We start from the raw sequence: 19,390 nt of genomic DNA on the forward strand, positions 1-19,390 counted from the left end.
AAATAATAGTATTTGAAGAAGAAAGAAGAAGAAGAAAGAAGAAGAAGAAGGAAAAGGAATTGAAAGAAGTAAGTTTTTATTTACATGTACATATACCTGGGGTAGCTTCTTCAGTGTTAGCACTACTCTCCCAGAGGGCCCTGCCCTTATTATTACCCCAGCATTACCAAATATTACATACACCTGTTGCCAGGTGAAAGCACCAGAGGGGATTGGAACCCTGAACCTCCAGTTGAAAGATCCAAAGTCTTATCCACCTCACCTTCGTACCCATAAAACAATGAATGAGATCAGCTGGGTCATCGATGACGAAATGCTGAATTCATGGAAAGTTGGGTAGCTAGATCTTGATACTGCAGCACTTAGAACTCCTTTAACAGGATATTCACCTTGTCTTCAAGAGCAGTTCCTCTGTATCCCTTTTTTCTCCCTCCCCGCCCCTCCCCCCTCCCCCCCCCCCCAACCCCTTCGCTGGGAGGCTGTGCAAAGTTTGGATACTGAGATCTGCCTGTGCCGATCCAATTTATTCTTGTCCGGAGGCGGCGAGCAAGTTCACAATAACCTGGAAATACTATTAATGGGATTTCTTTCCACCGGTTTTCCTTCGTTCCCTCCACTCTCTTCCACCAGGCGTGTTGTACCATACGATGCTCTCCTCCTTACCCCAAGCCCAGCCTTGTCCATCTCTCCCTAGTTCCTCCCCTCTTTACTTTCTGTTTCTCTTCCTTCATCTTAAAGGAAGTAGTCTTCAAACTTTAGGAGAAGGCATTATATGCAACATTCAATTTTAAACCACATTATGTGATGACCCCACCGAATCCCTTGAGATCAAAGGTCAGTGAACTTTTGCTGATATGTCATTTACCAGCCTTAATTTCAGTTAAGAATATGTGGTTATAAATGAAGTGTCATTTACATATGTACTGAGGGCAAAATATAGGGGGAAAAAAATAGGTATTTCAGTCATCCGAGTGTTATGGCAAAGTGTGCATGCTGTTTGTTCGTTTGTCTAGATACTGAATTGCAGGACACGGGAGGGTGTATCTGTGCAAAGCTTGTGGGGGAACAATGTGTCTTTGAAAGTCTACTGTAATTTTTGTATGGGAAATCATTTGCGATGTGGAATTTACATGAATATTGGGCTCTGCTGTTCAAACTAGCATGTAGAGAAGAACATTCAGATATTGTTGGAAGATTTTGAAATATATTCAGAAATAATCTAATCCACAAAATCATTTGTATTGAAGTGAAGTTCAATGTACAGTGTAATCAGCCCAGCATGAGAAATTCAATCCTATGAAAATGTCCACATCTGAAGTGTTGAGAGTTTTCTCTGTGGCATGAATTTTTTTGTGGACACGTGATGATGGATTGAAGAGAAAACGTGTGACTTTCGACAAAGCGGCTTTTTATTTCAAAAGGCAGATCACAAAGACAGGCTTGTCAGCCTAGAGTCTGTCCGAGCAAAACTAAGCTCGTCGTCAACATAAGAAAAGGGATTACCTGCTAAAAATCCTCCATGTTCTTTCAGGCACAAGTCGGCTGGTGGGATGGGATAGTTGAGAGAGAGAGTTTAAAGGGATGATACAGTATTAGTGGAGGTGAGGATTTGGCTTTTGATTTTTTTTTTTTGCGAGATACCAAGAAACCACTTATGAAATGGTACAGAGCATGCTATTCTAAGAGGAATTCAAAGTTTATTTGATGAAAATCGGTTTTGGAATGGCCGAGACATCCAAAAACAAAGTAAAACAAAGTGATCGTAATAAAATGTGGGTCCCACATTTTATTATTGCCCTGTTTTGGGTATCTCAACCATTTCATAACCAATTTTTGTCAACTAGATGTTGAATTCCTCTTGGAATTACATGCTCTTTCATATTTCATAATAGGTTTCTCATTGTCTCACCCAAAAATGTTAAAAACCTGAAGTTAGGTCTCAACCAAAACTGTACGAGCCCTTTAACATGGAAGAGGCTTGAGGCTACTAAAACGTCTTGTGAGTAATCACATTCCTAAAACATGCATGCATCTTTATCATGTTTAGGCACTGTAATTAGTCTTTGAACAGCAAATGGTATTCTGCACAACAGCTGCATCGCGAACTCTGTGGCTTGCCTATAAGTCAGTTCGTAATTAGCTCATGTACACATTGGTACAAAGTACCTTCTCTTTTCTTGGTTGGTTAGGCACTTAAAGGGATTGTACAGTTTCGGTTGAGACCTAACTTCAGATTTCTAACATTTTTTGGTGAGATAATGAAAAACCTCTTATGAAATATGAAAGAGCATGTAATTCTATGAGGAATTCAACATTTATTTGATGAAAATTGGTTTTGAAATGGCTGAGATATCCAAGAAAGAGCGATTCTAATAAAGTGTGGGACCCACACTTTATTATGATCGCTTTGATTTACTTTGTTTTTGGATGTTTCAGTCATTCCAAACCCGATTTTCTTCAAATAAACTTTGAATTCATCTTAAAATGGTATGTTCTGCACTATATCATAAGTGTTTTCTTGGTATCTCACGAAAAGTTAAAAGCCCGATTCTCATCTCCACCAATACTGTACCATCCCTTTAACTCGTTTTCATGGCGGTGCAAATGCATATTAAGCTTGCCCAGCGTAACCAGTGCCGTAACAATTTATGGAATTCTTGTTCAAACAAAGAATAGACTTGCATTTAGACCAGGTGATCAGAATACATATAGTTGGTCAGTTGATATTCTAGCAGATATCCATTTCATTTTTTTTTTTATAGAATGCAATAAAAACCTTTTTCTTTTGATATTGCCAAATATAGGCTTGCTGTCATGTGGATGTGCTGGCAAGTATCATTTAGATAAGGATTACATAAACAATCATCACATCACAGTATTTCTCAGTGAATTAACAAACCAAAAAGTATTTTTTTTTCTTGTTGATACAAATGATCTTTTTCTGCTCACGTGCAAAGTGGAATTATCAACTGGTCTATAAAACCATGCAGTTCTTCAGACGCTTGACTATCATGTACACACTCGCAGGTCCGAGTGCTGTAAAAGTGGTTTCTATAGCGTACAGATACTTTCGCACTTTCCATCGGTGCCGACTTTTTCGCGTGTGTTTAAATTTGCGGTCGGCAAAATCTGTGGATTCACAATGGGCAAAACTGTTTTATTTTGTACATGAAAACCCAAACTATAATCCAATTATTCTTTTATTTATTAAATAGAAGTTGAAATTAAATGCAGGCTTACCTGAAATCCTGTCTCTCAAGTACTTTATAACATGCTTGTACCTACATTGCATGGTATCGCTGTGTGTGGGGATCCCTATGTGTGTGTTGAGCATCAATACACACAATGCACAGAATCTTCGTGTGTGCATATGTGCAATAGCTTTGTAACAAGCGGTGAGTTCAAAACATTTTCGCGTGATGTTAAATTCGCGGTTTAACCTCAAAGCACGAAAAGCGCGAAAATAAAACCACCGTGAAAGAAACCACTTTTACAGTATTCTTGGGACTCATCTTTGACGGGTTAAAGCTTCCACTTTCTCCGTCATGTTTCAGAGGTCATACCATTCCCGACTTGAAATGCACAGCGAGCCAAACTCAGACTGAAATCACCTCTGGGCCATGACAGTCCTAAATTGATTTGAAGAACATGGTCTGTAGAAAATTGACACCAGTTTTCTTTCATTCTACAGTTGTACTTGCCAGAGAATAACATGATTAAAATGAAATGTGTGCTTCTCTTTGAAAGATAAAGCAGAGGTCTAGAAGTAGATGCCTTGCTTCTATTCAGAAATCTCTGTAAGTTATGCCTCCTGCTGCCTCAATAGCAATGTACAATAACAATGTACAGTGTACAGACTGTACATTGCTGTCATAAGAATCCATTATTGAGACCATGGACCTACAAGCGTACATGTAGGTCCATGTTGAGACAGACTTAGAAATGCTCAACTGAAGTGGCTCACCCCCCCCCCCCCCCCCCCCCTCAAGTGAACATGAATGCCAAGCAAGACACTACAGGCTTTTATTTCCAGTGTTATCTTAAATAGGCTTACTTTGAAATCCCCCCCCCCCAAAAAAAAAAAAACCTGGGAAAATGAGCTAAAATATAGTCAAAGAGATGAAAAGTGTTGAAAGCCTCTTATCCCACAGGACTTTACGATCAACTCCGTTCAAGAATAGAATGTGAATGCTACACTTCTCTCTAATAACAGAGAAAAAAAAATATATGTACTGTGGGTTGCGGTACATGTGCTGGTATTGTATTGTTGGCATATTTTGCTGAAAATATGACTAGGATTTTTTTTTGTCATAACCAAGTGACAGCAGTGTTTCCTGAACAATACTGATAATTTCTTTTGTACTCTGAATTTCAGTACAAAGTAATGTTCCTCTTTTCACAAGAAAAATGCTAGTAGATGACTGATCTCATAGGAGATGCTACCTTCTTATCAGATCTATTTAGATGAAGACACAGATGAATTCCATCAACCCACACAGTTTTCAAGAGAAAAAGCAAAATTGAAGCACATTGTCCGTATTTTTCATACATAAAACAAAGAATTTTCAAAAAAAACGCTCTATATTAGATCAAAACTTTGTATGTTCAGTCAGGTATGAGGTATGTAGGTCCCTTGAATTGATTAATATTTTGTCAGCACTGTTGAACTGACTTCATGGTTTCTATCAAAACTTCATTTCACGTATTATATTTTCAATATATCTTGGGCTGCATTTATCATCTTTTCCATGTTTGGAACACATTTCAATACCCACTGTCATGTTGCAAAGTCCTTTCACGTCGCAATTCTGCAGTTGTTGCGTATATCATCTCTATCGCAAGTCGAGATGAAGGCCTCGTCATTGCACAGTTCCATCGCGCAGTTTGACCTGAGGGGCGGACATCATGGGTAGGTCTGAGATATAAAGGTGTGTCAAAACAACTTTTCTTTTATCATCTCTGCAGCAATACTATTCGGGCTCAAACCTGTTTGCGATCATGCTTTTTTGGTGGTACGCAAAGGCATCTTTAACCCCTTAGTCAAAACATTTGTGCATAATTTGTCAACTGCCCAAATCTCTTTGAAAGTTGTTTGGAAACCTTAATTCCGCATCGGAAGTGAGTTGGTAAATGCACCCTAGAATAAGAGACTGTTCAAAGTTTTGTTTCACAGGGACTGGTCGATGGACAGGGATAGTGGTCTGATGCAGCCGTAAGTAGAAAGGAGGGTTTTAATCAGCGAACAGCAGGTGTCTTCTCTAGACAAGTGGGCGTCGGCCTCGCGGAGGAAGGATACAGGCACTTAATACCAAAGAATTTCTTCAACAAACTACTGTTATATCACAATGTAAGTCCAGAAATCACTTTTTGCCACTTGCTGAAACTTGAGGGCCCTTTCAGATTGGCTAAGCAACTCGTATGTGAACATATATTGAAACGGGTTTCTGCATTTATTCTCGTATTCTTTTTTTGAGGGTCAGAAAGTAGATTTAATGAAGTTTCTACCAAACCTATTTTGTTGAATCACATTCTGCTCTTGTACAAAGCCAGAGGTGTTTTCCAAATGAGTTTGGCGTGATTTAATAGCAGTCTGAAACATTTTTGAGAAAGAGGAGGAGGAGCTGGGCAGCTTGACCTGCATACATTCCATCAACAGAGTGCGCACTCTTCTCCTATCGATTATGTTTATGTGCTCTTATCCGGACGAATCTTCAAATTGTGTGTGACCTGGCCGTGAGGCTTGCAACATTGTAGTTGTGATACAAATAGAATGTTTGCATTTTGTGGTTGATGATTAGACTCATTTGCAGTGGCTCAGTCAGTTTGATAGCTCTGAATAATAATGAAAGACCTGCTTCTAAAAGTTGATTGTAAACAATAATTCGTTTGTAGTCTGAAAGTGGACTTACTGTGACCTCCGCTTAACCTTTGGAAACTTGATGGAATTACCATGTCTGCAAGATCCATATCTACCCAAAACATATGGCTCCTGCAATAAGCATGGTACTATGCATTGTCCTTCCTTCCTTTCTTCCGTCCTTTGCTCATTCATTCATCTATTCATTCGTTCATCAATCTCCTCTGTTCTGTAACTCCTGAATTTTCTGATTCAATGTGAGTTAACAATAGAACATCTGCATGTATAGTGCACATACAAAAAATCTTCCAAGCCAAGATTCTTCCAGTAGCATCATCTGTCAGTCATTGTTATAGAATGAATGGGTAGCAAGAATCCTGCGATCTCATTGGTCGAGAGCTATGTGTTAATTTTGTACTGGCCGCACGCTGAGTCATAGTGGTAAACATGTTATCGCGCACTTGTAGCAAAGGTTTGCGCACTAAGCAAACGTTCCCGCACTCAGTACGAGACACCTATTAGCTAAAACAATCATGCATTAGTTTTTACTGGATGCATGGTTCTGAAGAAAAGCCATGCGTCCAGTAAAAACTGATGCATGGTTTTCGGGCTCTCGTCTATGGCAAGCCAAAAGGAAATGCATCCAGTAAATTTGTCATCGGGTAACACGATAGAAAAATGGGTTTTTGGCAAGAAAATTACCCATTCTATAAAACAGATGACACACTTGTCTTTTTGTGTGTCAGTCGGAATATAGTGTGCATGCGGTAACTATGGAATTTAGCCTAAACCCACTCGGCTTCGCCTCGTGGGTTAAGCATTCCATAGTTACCTTATGCACACAATTCCGACTGACACACGAAAAGACATGTGTGTCATTTGTATACTGAAGTATTGATATGATTTAATAACAAAATGCATTAAAATGCACTTTTCCTTAGACTGAGCATATTACACTTGCATGTTTCCATGTTACTACAAACTAGTATGATTAACGAAAGACATTGTCGGGAAACATAGAAGTATTCAGATACTTAGTCACCCACGTATAAAGTGATGATCAGGGTATTATAAATCAATACAAGTCGATGTGGCATTAACATTGCATAGTTACGTTTAAAGGGAACATTTAGTTTCATGGTAATACAGTTGTGCAGACTTCTGCATTAACCTGGCAGCTGTGCCCGTGGTGTACAAGTTACTGGTCTGTCGCTGCACTGAAAGCTGCTGGTATTTCAAGTAGATCAATATCCTCACATTTTAATGCCATTCTCGTCATTAAATGCACATTAATGACTCTTACATACTGATTACGGCAGTTTAATCACCTCCGCTATCCCTCGATGCACTGCAAATTAAGTAAACTTAATCATCCTGCTACGCATAGCTCTACATTAACTGTCTACGTACTTACTCACAAATTTCACGAATGCGCCTTCCGTAGAGCATGCCCTGCTCTATATTTTTTCCATGTAAGGAGAAAATGGCATGCAGAGAATGTGCTGCTGTTTTCCAATTTACTTCCATGCAGTATAACCATGCATGAAACTACTTTCAGCCTCAGATAGCAGATAGCCCATTTTGGACTGAATTAAAAACTCTGAGCCCTTTCAGACAGTCAGAATGGCTTGTTTGCACACATGTACAAGACAGGCGCATGTTTCAAATTAAGCTATTCTGGGTCGAGCAAATTAGGATCATGTTCCTGTTATCATATTTGGCTATCAGTTAAAAAGGTATTTTTTACTATTGGGAGCAGTGATTTTAAAAATGTTTGAGTAATCACATTTGATTCATTTACATGTGTACATGTAGGTCAGTTATATCACAAAACATCCCACTATATAAACAATTTTGCAATAAAACCTAAAATGTTAAAGAAGATATCACAATTTTTCTCAATAAACCATAACTGTAGACGGTTTATTCTAGAAATTGTTTCGTTATAACTATTGTTCAAATTTTGTATAACAATACTTCACATTGATTATACTGATTAGCATTACATTGGTCGTTGATATCCTTTTAGAGCTATTTTGAAGCACTAAAGCTGGGTCTTTGTTTCATCTGCAACTGCAAATGGTAAATTATGCCTTTAATCTCAGTCCTGAGTGTTTTTGTTTCCAGTTTTTGAAGTATAAAAAGAGCATGTACAGTGTAACTAATTGCAGTTTCAATTTCTTTCTACCCAAAAGGAAGCTAGTGGAAAGAGATTGATAGACACAATTTTTTTTTTTTTTTTTTTTTTAGAGTGATCTAAGTAAATGTCTTGAAATAGATAGGGTCCTGACCGAAATTTTGTTGTTATTATTTATTTATTTTTCTTTACACCAAGGCCACAAGGTGTATACTCACAAGCAGGGAACTGGATCATGTGTCATCATGATCACCTTCAAATAAAATAGTCTCAATAATGCACTTTTCAAAGAATTACATGTGTGTGCTTGTGTTGCATTCCAACCTGCCAGATTTTAACAATTTGTGAAGTCTTTTGCATCAGTGCTAGGGTAGTTCATAGCAAACTTTTTTTTCCGTTGCAGTCAAAATTAAGGCAAATATGCTTGCACCGGGCGTATATGATTTTGATAAGAGGCACCAGCTGAACAAATAATCCACCATCTGATATGTCTGATGGTCTTCACTGCAAAAGTTACATATGAATATCCAATTTCCACAAAACTTGATATTTACCTAGAATGCTGGTACATGTACATGGGACTTCACTTCAACTCAAAGCTAGCCTTCTTTAGAGGCCTCGCAGTATCGTTAACACTTGACAATCGTGATGCGAGGCAACCCAAAGCTGAGCACTTCGGCAAGAGGACCTTTCGTGGACTGGAATTCTGTGATGAATATTCATAAGCAGGGAGGAGTCTTCAACTGAATATTATTCAGTGAGTCGCTTGAACAGACAAAATTGAGCATTCTTCTCATCTGTAGTTGATTCAAAATGGTACAACATTCAGAGATACCAACTTACTTTTGCGCATTGTTTTGTACTGTCTGTTTTTGTTTTTTTCTCCATAAATGTTGTGCCAGGTTTCATGAAAAATACTGTTTAAATTTCCAAATTGTATTACTACACATATCTCTTGCAGGAATGGTAAAAATATTGTTTCCCACCAAAAATTTGCTTTTTCACTCCTCTGAATACTGCAATGCTGATGCTGGCTGGCAGGCCGAGATAAAGTATGCATTACGCGTATAGCTTCTACAGTATGTAGGATCAAATGGATTGGTGCAGAGTGATTTTGATTTTTGCTACTTGATACTCCGGTAGCAAGATTCTGATATTCAGGAACAATTCAGTTGCAGTACAGGCTTGCATAAAGTTTGAATATATTGTAATATTAACAAACTAGTCTATTAATTCCAGTAGTAATGTACATGTACAGTGTACAAGCTCGCTGTGGAGAAAGAAAAATACACAAAGACTCCTTGAGATGAGGCTACTCCCTCTGGTGAGCATGGCTATCTGAAGGGGTATCACTGTGACATTTTCATCACTGTGCCAACTCATTCTTATCTTGAAGAGCAAACATTCATGTGTACACTGCACAACATATATAGCTCTCTTGGGATTGTCGGCATTATTTTGATAAAGGAAGTACTCCAAGCAGTGTATGTTCTCTCTCTCTCTCTCTCTCTTGCTCTCTGTTTAAAGGTAGCTATCTACCATTTTATTACGTAAAATACATTTGAGGAAAGGAAGGTGCTTTTCTCTAAGGCTGCGTTTATCTAAAAAATTTTCAGAGGCAGAATCACGATCCTAAATGCGTTTGAGGCATTTTCAGAGGTTAGATGAATGCAACCGTGTTTTCAAACGCGTCTAGGAGCACCGTTTTGAAATGCCTTTCCAAGGGCATTTTGAAACACGTTTGAGACAACGATCGCCGTTCTGTGAGTAGATAAATGCAATGCCGTTTTGAAACGCGTTTATATCTCAAGGTCAAATTCCAGCTGTTTCCGGTTGTGCTCTCTGCCCATTATTTGTGTGTGACTGATGAGGCATGTTTAGTGGTATGCAGTTGACCTTTACTTCCCGGGTCAAATGGCACAAAGCAGCTACGCAGTGACACCACTCGAATCGCGATTGTAGGATGGTTAGATAAACGCGGCACCCCGAGAATTGCGTTTCAAACCACGTTCACAAACACTGTTCCAGATGCGTTTGGAAACGTGATTCTCTCTCTCGAGTTAGATAAACGCAGCCAAAGAGAAGTACATTAAAAAATCACAATTCATTCTCTCTTTCTGTATTTATTGGAACGTATATTTACAATGTACATGTATAATACACATACCAAAGATTACAGTACTAAATCACAATTTATTCTCTTCAGTTGTACCAGGTACCCTGGTAATCTGGTAATCAATGCAGTGATACGGGCACAAGTCAGCTCCTACAAGTAACACCACTTATCCCTTTAAGTCCCAGAAAACACATATTTCGTCGCTGGACGAGCTAAGACCTCGTATCTACAAAATGTCAAATGTTCAGGGGAGCCAAAAAACATGGCGGCCAAAGCACTATAGCGAATGGGATAGCCTTTCCGTGGAAATGCCGTGGTGGCTTCATTTATGGGTTAAGACACTTAGATTTGGACAGGACATCACTTCACCCATTATTTGACCATTAATCCAAAAAAGTCATTTTCACCAAAATTGCAGATACAAGGTCTTGTCACCCCAGCGACGATTTGTTTTTCAATGCGGTGATCTTTTCATTCAGAATTTTGATATTCATTGTCGATGTTTCATATGGTAGAGTTTATTAAAAAAAAAAAAAACACTCTTCCGAAAAGCCCCTTCTTGTTCATATATGATTGCTTGTTTTTACTGCATGCAGAATTTTCAAAGGCCCATTAATTAGATACTGAATCTATATGTTTTTTTCTCTCAAAATCGACTTCATGAAAGGAAAAAGGAACTGTTCAGGGTTTTGTACTTCATTTCTTTTATTGATTTCCCTATCAATATATGTACAGCTCTTAAAGTTTGTCTGTCGTTTAGCAGTACCCGTTCCATATGGGAACCTGGTGGCCTGTGTATTAAGTCTACATGGGGATTTCAGAATTTAATATTGAACGGGGTAATTTACAATGTCTGTACTGCAGTTGAAAGAGATTAATGTGACCTGTTAAAAGAAACTGAAACCTGTTTCTAAAGCTTGGTGTGATTCTGGTAGTAATCAACCTCCTCCAGTCATTGACATTGCATGATGTTTTGTCCTGCTGCCGTTAATTACTTCTACCTTTCTCTTCAAGAGGAAGGGCACAGCTAAAATCTCCTCCAGCTGTGCTTATTTTGTCCACAAAGGCACTGACGACTGAGCATTGTGCCAGATTGTTGATTTTGTGTTGAATGGGAGCGATGTTGAAGATACCTGTAATTTAATGATATGATGCTGTCATCCAGGCAATTCTTGTCAGGTATCAATCAAGCTTTAATGCGGCCCATATGATCTCTTTAGAGACTTCAATAGGCCGTGTAATCATCCATTTATCTACCCATCTCTATATCTAATCTATATCTAATCTCTACATCTGTCCTTTTTGCATCATTCTATTCATTCATTTTTAGAAGTCTTTTACAGTCTGTGATTCACAGTACAATGCAATAGAAGTGATTCTATAAATATTGATACTCATCTTCAGGCGTCGTATAATGCAAGGGTATTGTATCAACCTGTAATTTTGTTTGCTATTGTTATTGGTCCGCAATGTATCTGTAAGCCATCGGCCCATGACTTTGTCCTTTTGTCTGTGATATAATGCCAGACATCTTTTGTTATGATGGTGTGTACCGCGTCATTCATCTGTGAAACAAGGGTATAGAAGATGAGAAGATAGGGCAGAATTCAGAAACACGTGAGCTGATCTACACATTCATGCCTTTTGAACGTCTAGATGCACTGAATCATGGGAAGGGTTTCGTATTGTGGTGATGAATGCTTGTAGTTAACAAGTTTTTTGTTTTGCTGCATGATGGATAAGAGAAGCGAGCCACAAGTTACTCCTTTGTCATGACTCACTTGCCAAGATTCAAACAATTCAAACTTGTCTGTCTGTTCCTCACGTTCCCGACCAATGCGATGGCTCACTATCTCATACTGTAGTTGATGTTATTACGTGGCGGACCATTTGCTTACGCCATCCATTTCTCTTTTCTTTTAACTTGCTACCCCCATTATCTCATTAGGTCCTGATTTCATACCGTCGACGGATGTCATGTCCGAAGCCATCAAAAAACATATTCCGCCACTTCTCATTTTGCGATGTACATTACCATCGAATGTCGGAGTAGAGATTCTCTAGCATATTTCAATTTGCCCGATCTGAGTAATTTGAGGCTTTGCCTTAATACAGCAGACCCAATAGCATGTACAGTAGGTAAAGTGACTTCCCTTTCCAATTTTCATACAGAGGTACTTTTTCATTTTATGCTCTGGGGGAGTCATATTGGACATATGTATTTCATTTCTCCATTTTAATTTCTTTTCTTTTCTTTGACGAGATGGTGCGAGCAATGAAATAAATTTTCATGTCATAGCAGGCCTTATGAAAATGTATGTGGTCTACAGAGTGGGTTTACTATCTGTTAAATTTTGAGATCCTTTCACTCACTTAAAGGTGAGACCCTCCACCCCGTCTGTGTGTGTGTGTTATTCTTGATCGCAGAAACCAGCTTGATCAAGAGGTATATCCGTCCTAATGTTGTAAGTAGCTCTCCTATTTGCTCTAAGAAATCAGCCCACCATGTCATATCCTGAGACAATACAATAAACGGCAGGCTACATCCCATGTTCAGCGCGTGCTCTTTCGTGAGCAATCCTTCGTTGCGGAAGATGAGCTATTGGTGATATACCCAGTATTCAAGGTCGAGCCATCATCAAGAAGTGCACCCCCATTCATACCGGAAAGAAGTCCGTTTCTCAAGCCACAATAACTTTGTGTAAATGTTCTCCTGCTCAGTGAATTACACATTGTAAGTCAACTTGAGTCGGCCAAGCCAATCTAATCCGACCCGTCCTTTGAAACACCAATATGAAGAGAGGTTTCGACAGCGTTCGAGCAGTTTTTGACTCGGTGTAAGTGCGCCCTGAGCTGGGAGTAATTCGAGATACGTCTTGTATTGGACCCGTAAGCTGATATTTGGGGTCACTCTGTATTACGTGGTGATGAATCCCTAATGTATACTGTGTATGTACAGTGCACAGGCATATGAAATTCCATGTGAACTAGGAGTTTAATCTTTGGACAATCAGTTTCTGTGGCATGGCGACAAAAATATAACAGCAGATTTTTGGTCATTTGCATCTGTAGGCAGTATAAATGATCCAGTGCTCCATATTTGTTTGTTTGTTTGTTTGTTTTTTAACAGGTTCCAAGCAGCTCAAATTTATGTACTAATGGGGTATCAGTTTGTGTGTAATTAGTATCGCAAGGGGATGGAAACCCTTGCACTGTGTACCATCCCCATATTACATTAAGACACAATGTAAAAAAAAATGATATACACAGATGTACTCTTGTGCGATCACTTCATCATCAATATGCTTGAAAGCATACAGTAAAAATGATGTTTGTGATATGTAATTTTGGTATCAACCTGTCTATAGCGGCTTCCCCAGGGAGACGAAAAAATGGGCCATTGTAGATAGGTGGCGGCTGCAGACAGGATATTTAACATGACTTTTCTATGGGAGGGAGAGTTTAGTGGTTGTATATGGCTGGTGTTAAAGGCATAATTTACCATTTGCACAAGAAACAAAACCCCAGCATTAGTGCTTCAAAATAGTTCTGAAATGTGAGTTAGGGATAGAAACAACCACTGTAAAAATTTGAATCCTTATAATCGATGTTAAGTGTTGTTAAATACACAAAATGTGAACAATAGTTATGATAAAAATGTTTCCAGACTAAACCGTCTACAGTTACGGTTTAATGAGAAAAATACTGATATCTCCTTATATCTAAGGCTTTATTGCAAAACTTTTATATGGTAGGATGTTTTTTGATACAACAAACGTACACATATGCATCAAATGTGATAATCTAAATGATATCTTGAACATTTTTAAAATCACTGCTCCCAAAGGTAAACTGGACCTTTAATGACCTGTAGAGTAAAATGTAAAACTCACTCATCAACAGTAAAAGAGGGCAGTGTACATGTGAACAATATTGTTGTAGTACAATCATCAAATTGAATCAACTTTAATTGAATCAGTTTATGCTATTCTGTATCATATTGTACATCAACTTTGTGTGTGTGTGCTAATCTTACAATAATCAGGATGTTCCTTTCCTGGTTCCATGACATGAGCACCCTTGACAATTGCTCCCATGAAATATCTGCTTGCTAAGCCAAACATAAATACTACCCCAGATGCTGTACAGTGTAAGATTTTTATGTTAACGTACAATGTATGTCAGGTCTGTGTCTACTCTATAATGTACTTGTGATTACAGGTAATTCCAAAATTAGCCCACTGAGTTCCGAACCACATTTTTTCTCAGGTTTATTGCTGTTACCTTTTTATCATCATTTTCAGCATTCAGTGCTAGTACTTTGTATGGTACATCGTAGAATAAAAACTTGCCTTTAATTTGTGCCCTATTCTGATCATGTTTCTAATTATTAATATCAACTCAAGAATTCTCTAAAGCCGCAAATGTGCTGAATTTATCAACTGATCCTTAAGTTGGCAACACACTTGTGTTGATAATTACAGTTCACTTTTTCTGAACCTCAAACTGGCATTTGCTGTCATTACAGTGAATATCTTTTGGTTTGTGCAGATTTAGTGAATACAGCCAGTTTTATTATTTTAAAATCTTCTCCGATATTTTAGCATTGATCATCAAACTGTATCCTAGTCGTCAGTTTGAGGACAATCAGGTTTATAGCTTCCGCAGCCAAATTACCCCAGGGCGAAATGGGTAAAACCTGCTGTCAGAGTATGCTGATACTGAACATTCAGTAAATCAAGATTACATGTCTTCAGGCATTGAAGATGTGGAAAGAATGGAATGCTGTCCTCCTCTTCTTCTGTCATGTGACGACATCATGTGACAGAAAGAGATCGTTGGGCAACTCTTACCAGCAACCTGGGGTGACTCGCGCGAGGGATCCGTATCGTTCGCCCCATTTTCCCAAAATGGCATGTGGAAAAGACCCACTTCAGCGGGGTTTCAACCCCCTGCCACGGCTCTTCCTGGCAACTGAAGTGGGATCTTCGACATGCGTGAGTTGTGACTCTCACATACACGCGGGACCTCCGTCCTGCCTCGTTTTGTGCCTTCTCTAGGAGGTGGGGCGTGCTTGTCATTGTGAAAAGATATACTACGTTCACAACATCTCTAGTCCCAAGTGACTGAATGTTAGGGGTGTTTTGCTTGGTGGAGAAGCAACAGGTTTTTGACATTCTGTAGCGTTCTCTACTTTCAGATTTTGCATTCCATGTTCTAAAGGCATGCACACTTTGGAAAGGTCTACAGGTATATTTTGAGAAAAGTTGCCGTTTTAGCAATGTTTTTCTTGTGTAACATTTTTAAAAATGTTTTTTATACTCATGTTTTTGTGAGTACCTTCAAAAGTTGACTTCTATGAAATACATAGCACACCTCCTGTGATGTACACACATCTCCCAAACATTCTATGTTTTCTAACATTATTTTCACATGATGCTGCGTATACGCTGATTTTTTTTTTAAAATATGCACATTTTGTGAATTGCATCTTAATTACCAAAATATTGACAAAAGTGAAAGCAAAAGTGTATATATGTCTAGTATGTGTTGAATTAATGCTTTCTTGTAAACTCAGTGGCTTTTGGGTCAAACTATTGATTCGTGAATAAAAAAAGGCAAGAATTTACACACACATTTCATCGTTGTGTTTATTAGTGTCTTTGTCTTTGCATGCATCTACTACTGGAGATGCATGCATGTGCATGCATGTAGTAAATGTGTGTATTCTGCTGAATTTGCATAATTATATTCCCTCCACCGAGGTGGGCAATCACAGATTTGTGTTACAGCAGTCACTACTCAGTGGCGTCGCTATGGCGAGTAAAAATCACGTATACTTGTACAATACGGTTCCACGGATGTGGCAAACAAGAAATTCTATGAAGAGGAGCAACGGGGTATCCCACCGTATCGCACAGAATTAGTCCTGGGAGACCATTTCTCTTTGATTAATTTGGCGTCGATGTATGTAGGGTCAGGATACGGGATACCAGAGTTAAGAAGGCAGATCATGCAGCGGAGTAGTCTAGCCGAAGGAAGCATCGCAAAGACCAAGCATCCCTTTGGATATTGCGTGTTGATTCAATTTAGTGTGTGGACACAGTGTTACTTCATGCCATAAGTAGTATCTGGGTCTGGATTTGAAAGACTAAGGGAAGCCCACAAAGATACAAGTTGTAAATATCATATGATGGTGCTCTTACGCACGTTTTACTTTTTTATCATGAATGGGACATAAATCTCATTTCCTTTTGAAATGTAATGGACGAGTGGGGTGTCGGTTCCGCATCACATTGCACGGTATGATTCCATTCAATCCTGATTCGCAACGAACTCTTTGCAAGAAGTCATACGTGACTGCCGCATTGAAAGCACTTAATAAACCTGTGGCATTATTTGTTAATGTGCTTTTTAGTCGTGAATAACAGCAGTAGTAAGGAGAATTATGCCCTGAATTTGTGGATTGTAATATGACAGCGGAGATTGAATGCTTGGCTAGATGAAGTGTATGACTTTACAATAGCTTCACTACTGCTAATGCCTTTCTTGTTGAGTGAAAAAAAAAAGGAGAGCGACTTTTCACTGTGGTCTTCAAAGCTGAAGCATATGGTGTGAAATTGTTATATAGTAGCAATGGTACAATAGCAGAGTTTTGTATGGACTACAGCCCATTGTGGATCCAATCAATTCCAACATCCTACTGTAGCATTTTGAATGTAAAGATCTGTATCAAACAGACAGGGACTCTGCCATAGATATATAGTAGCACTGATAATGATGTGATCATTGAAATTTGTTTCAGTAGTTATTTTGATTTACAGTACTGTAATAATCATGGTTTTTGTTTTCATTATTGTTAGTTTTAATTCTTAATAGGTACGTTGTATTACGTATTGTTAGTAGTATTACAAAGTATTATTACTCTTGTCATTATCATTAGTCATTCATCATTGATAATGCTAGCAGTTGTTATGGAAGTATTGACGTTGTCCTCATAATTTTGTGCAAGTTACCGCTTGATCATTTTAAAAGACAGTACTAAACGTCCTCAGGTAATACTTGAGAAACTAATTAATCATATACAGAAACACTGTAAAACAAGCAACATTCGCAGCAGGAAATTCCTGTGAATTGCCACTGGCACTCAATGAACTGCGTAGACAAAAACTTTCACTTGCATTTTACTTCTGCAAATCTTTGCTCCTTGCGAAATCCACGAAAGTGGCATGCACGCCAAAAATGTCTGGTTTTACAGTTAGTGCATTTAAAAACATATCATCAGGGAGCAAGAGGCCAATATGATGCCAGATTGCAATATTATTAAAGGGATCGTATAGTTGTGGTTGAGACCTAATTTCAGGTTTCTAACATTTTTTTGGTGACATAATGAAAAACCTCTTAAGAAATATGAAAGAGCATATAATTCCATGAGGAATTCAACATTTATTTGATGAAAATTGGTTTTAAAATGGCTGAGATATCCAAAACAGAGCGATTCTAATAAGTGTGGGACCCACACTTTATTACTATCGCTTTGTTTTACTTTGCTTTTGGATGTTTTGGCCATTCCAAAACTGATTTTAATAAACTAAACATTGAATTTCTCTTAGAATGGTATGCTCTGTACTATTCTATTTGTGTTTTCTTGATATCTTACAAAAAGTTTGAAGCCCGATCCTCATCTCTACCAATACTATACCATCCCTTTAAACTGAAAGCAAGATGACTAGGAGACACATGTGGCAAGGATGTCATTGCGAATAGGTAGTGACTGATATTACTATTTTGTGAAAAGCTGGTGCAACCAAACAGTCCCGTAATTTTTTGTATTCCTCATGAGATTTTGATGAGACTTCTACAATTTGGTTTTTATTTGATTTTACTCTAGTTTTCAGGGGCCAACTTGAGCACAAGATTGGAATTGTACTTTCAGAGTTTGATAATAGATGTGGGTAGAGAGGTGATCTTGACTGTTTGGACAAATCAAATCAACCACTCTTTGATTTGTCACTGGGGGAAGTTTGGGACTGGGCACGAATCCTGTTAGGAAGTCAAGGTATGGAAATCAAGAGAATTGAGCGGACGAATTGGCCTGACACCTCTGTCTCTCCCCGCCCCCTTTATCTCCCGCTTTTGCAGGATTTCGTGGCAGTTTGCCGGCATTCTGCCGCGCGGAGGAGCGAAGGCAAGCCACCACCGCCACATCCCAGAGCTGGCCTCTTGAATTGGACACACTGACACGCAGGAAATATCACTCGAACCCCTCGATTGATCCCGTAAAATGAGGAGACGACACCGAGACTCCCTCCACTTTGACACCCTTCCGCGCTCATCTTACCGCGTCATTGGGTAAGTAACCTTCGCCACTGCCAGTTAGTGTGCAGGGGAGCCCGTCTCATTTAAGCAGATTCCCGGCGCAGTTCACATTCCAAAACTATGACTGCTCTTCAAAAGTGGTCAAACTGACATAAAAACAGAATTCATGTGCAATGAGAAGCTGTGTGTGTGTGTGTGTTTGTGTGTTATGTGTTTGTATGTATAGTGGCAAAAAAGGATTTCCATCGGACTGGTGCATCAGGAGTGCTCTTACGTTGTGAGTGTGAAATGGGTTCTTGTGATGGGAGAATGAAAAAAGATGTTGTTGCTGATGAAGTGTGGTCGTGGGTGCCATGGGATGCTCGTTGGTCAAACCTATGGGATGACAGTATTACCTTGCTGAGGTTTATTGAACCACTCGATGCTGAAGGAAGGGGGTGGGAGAGGATTTAGTTTCAGTACTAGCATCAGCAATAGATATACTTCAATATTATCATCATCGATGTCATCAGATCATAATCCTTATTTCTGTTACCAGTTTTAATCATCATTCTTATCTTGTATGTTAGATGACCCCATGCATAGTAGAACCAAATAGGTCAAGATATGAAGTGTTCCAACTGGCCATGATTATCCAAACAACTGTCACTCAGGTTTTCTATGGATGCACCAAAGAATTCCACAGGTTGCATTTGTGCCAGCGATGATCAGGGTTCAGTGCCGCTGTCTTTCTGAGCAATCTGAAGATCCATTTTGAACGCTAACATAATGTTAGGGCTATTTTGCTTGATTATTCATTAAGTGAAATGAAATTTCACCTGAAGATAAAGCATATGAAATAACAGTCAATCCCGCAGATCCAGCTTGGCACATGCAAATATTTTTGAGTGGCGGCATCAAACATGGGATCAAAGGGAATATCAGACTGTTGTGATTCCATCTCTTGAACCTCCTTGGTAGA

The 19,390-nt window shown here is 38.8% G+C and overlaps 1 long non-coding RNA gene across 1 annotated transcript in view; it reads left to right on the forward strand.

Annotated features, from left to right (window-relative positions):
* LOC139742999 (uncharacterized) overlaps positions 1-19,390 on the forward strand; it is a 99,131-nt gene that overhangs the window by 12,390 nt on the left and 67,351 nt on the right. The window contains exon 2 of the long non-coding RNA XR_011711733.1: positions 18,253-18,462. This is a non-coding gene — a long non-coding RNA (uncharacterized lncRNA). The remainder of the gene's footprint in view (positions 1-18,252; positions 18,463-19,390) is intronic.

The sequence above is a fragment of the Diadema antillarum genome, unplaced genomic scaffold (genome assembly GCF_040938485.1).
Source record: "Diadema antillarum isolate AM-2024a unplaced genomic scaffold, OU_Dant_1.0 seq00001041_RagTag, whole genome shotgun sequence".
Classification (NCBI taxonomy): domain Eukaryota; kingdom Metazoa; phylum Echinodermata; class Echinoidea; order Diadematoida; family Diadematidae; genus Diadema; species Diadema antillarum.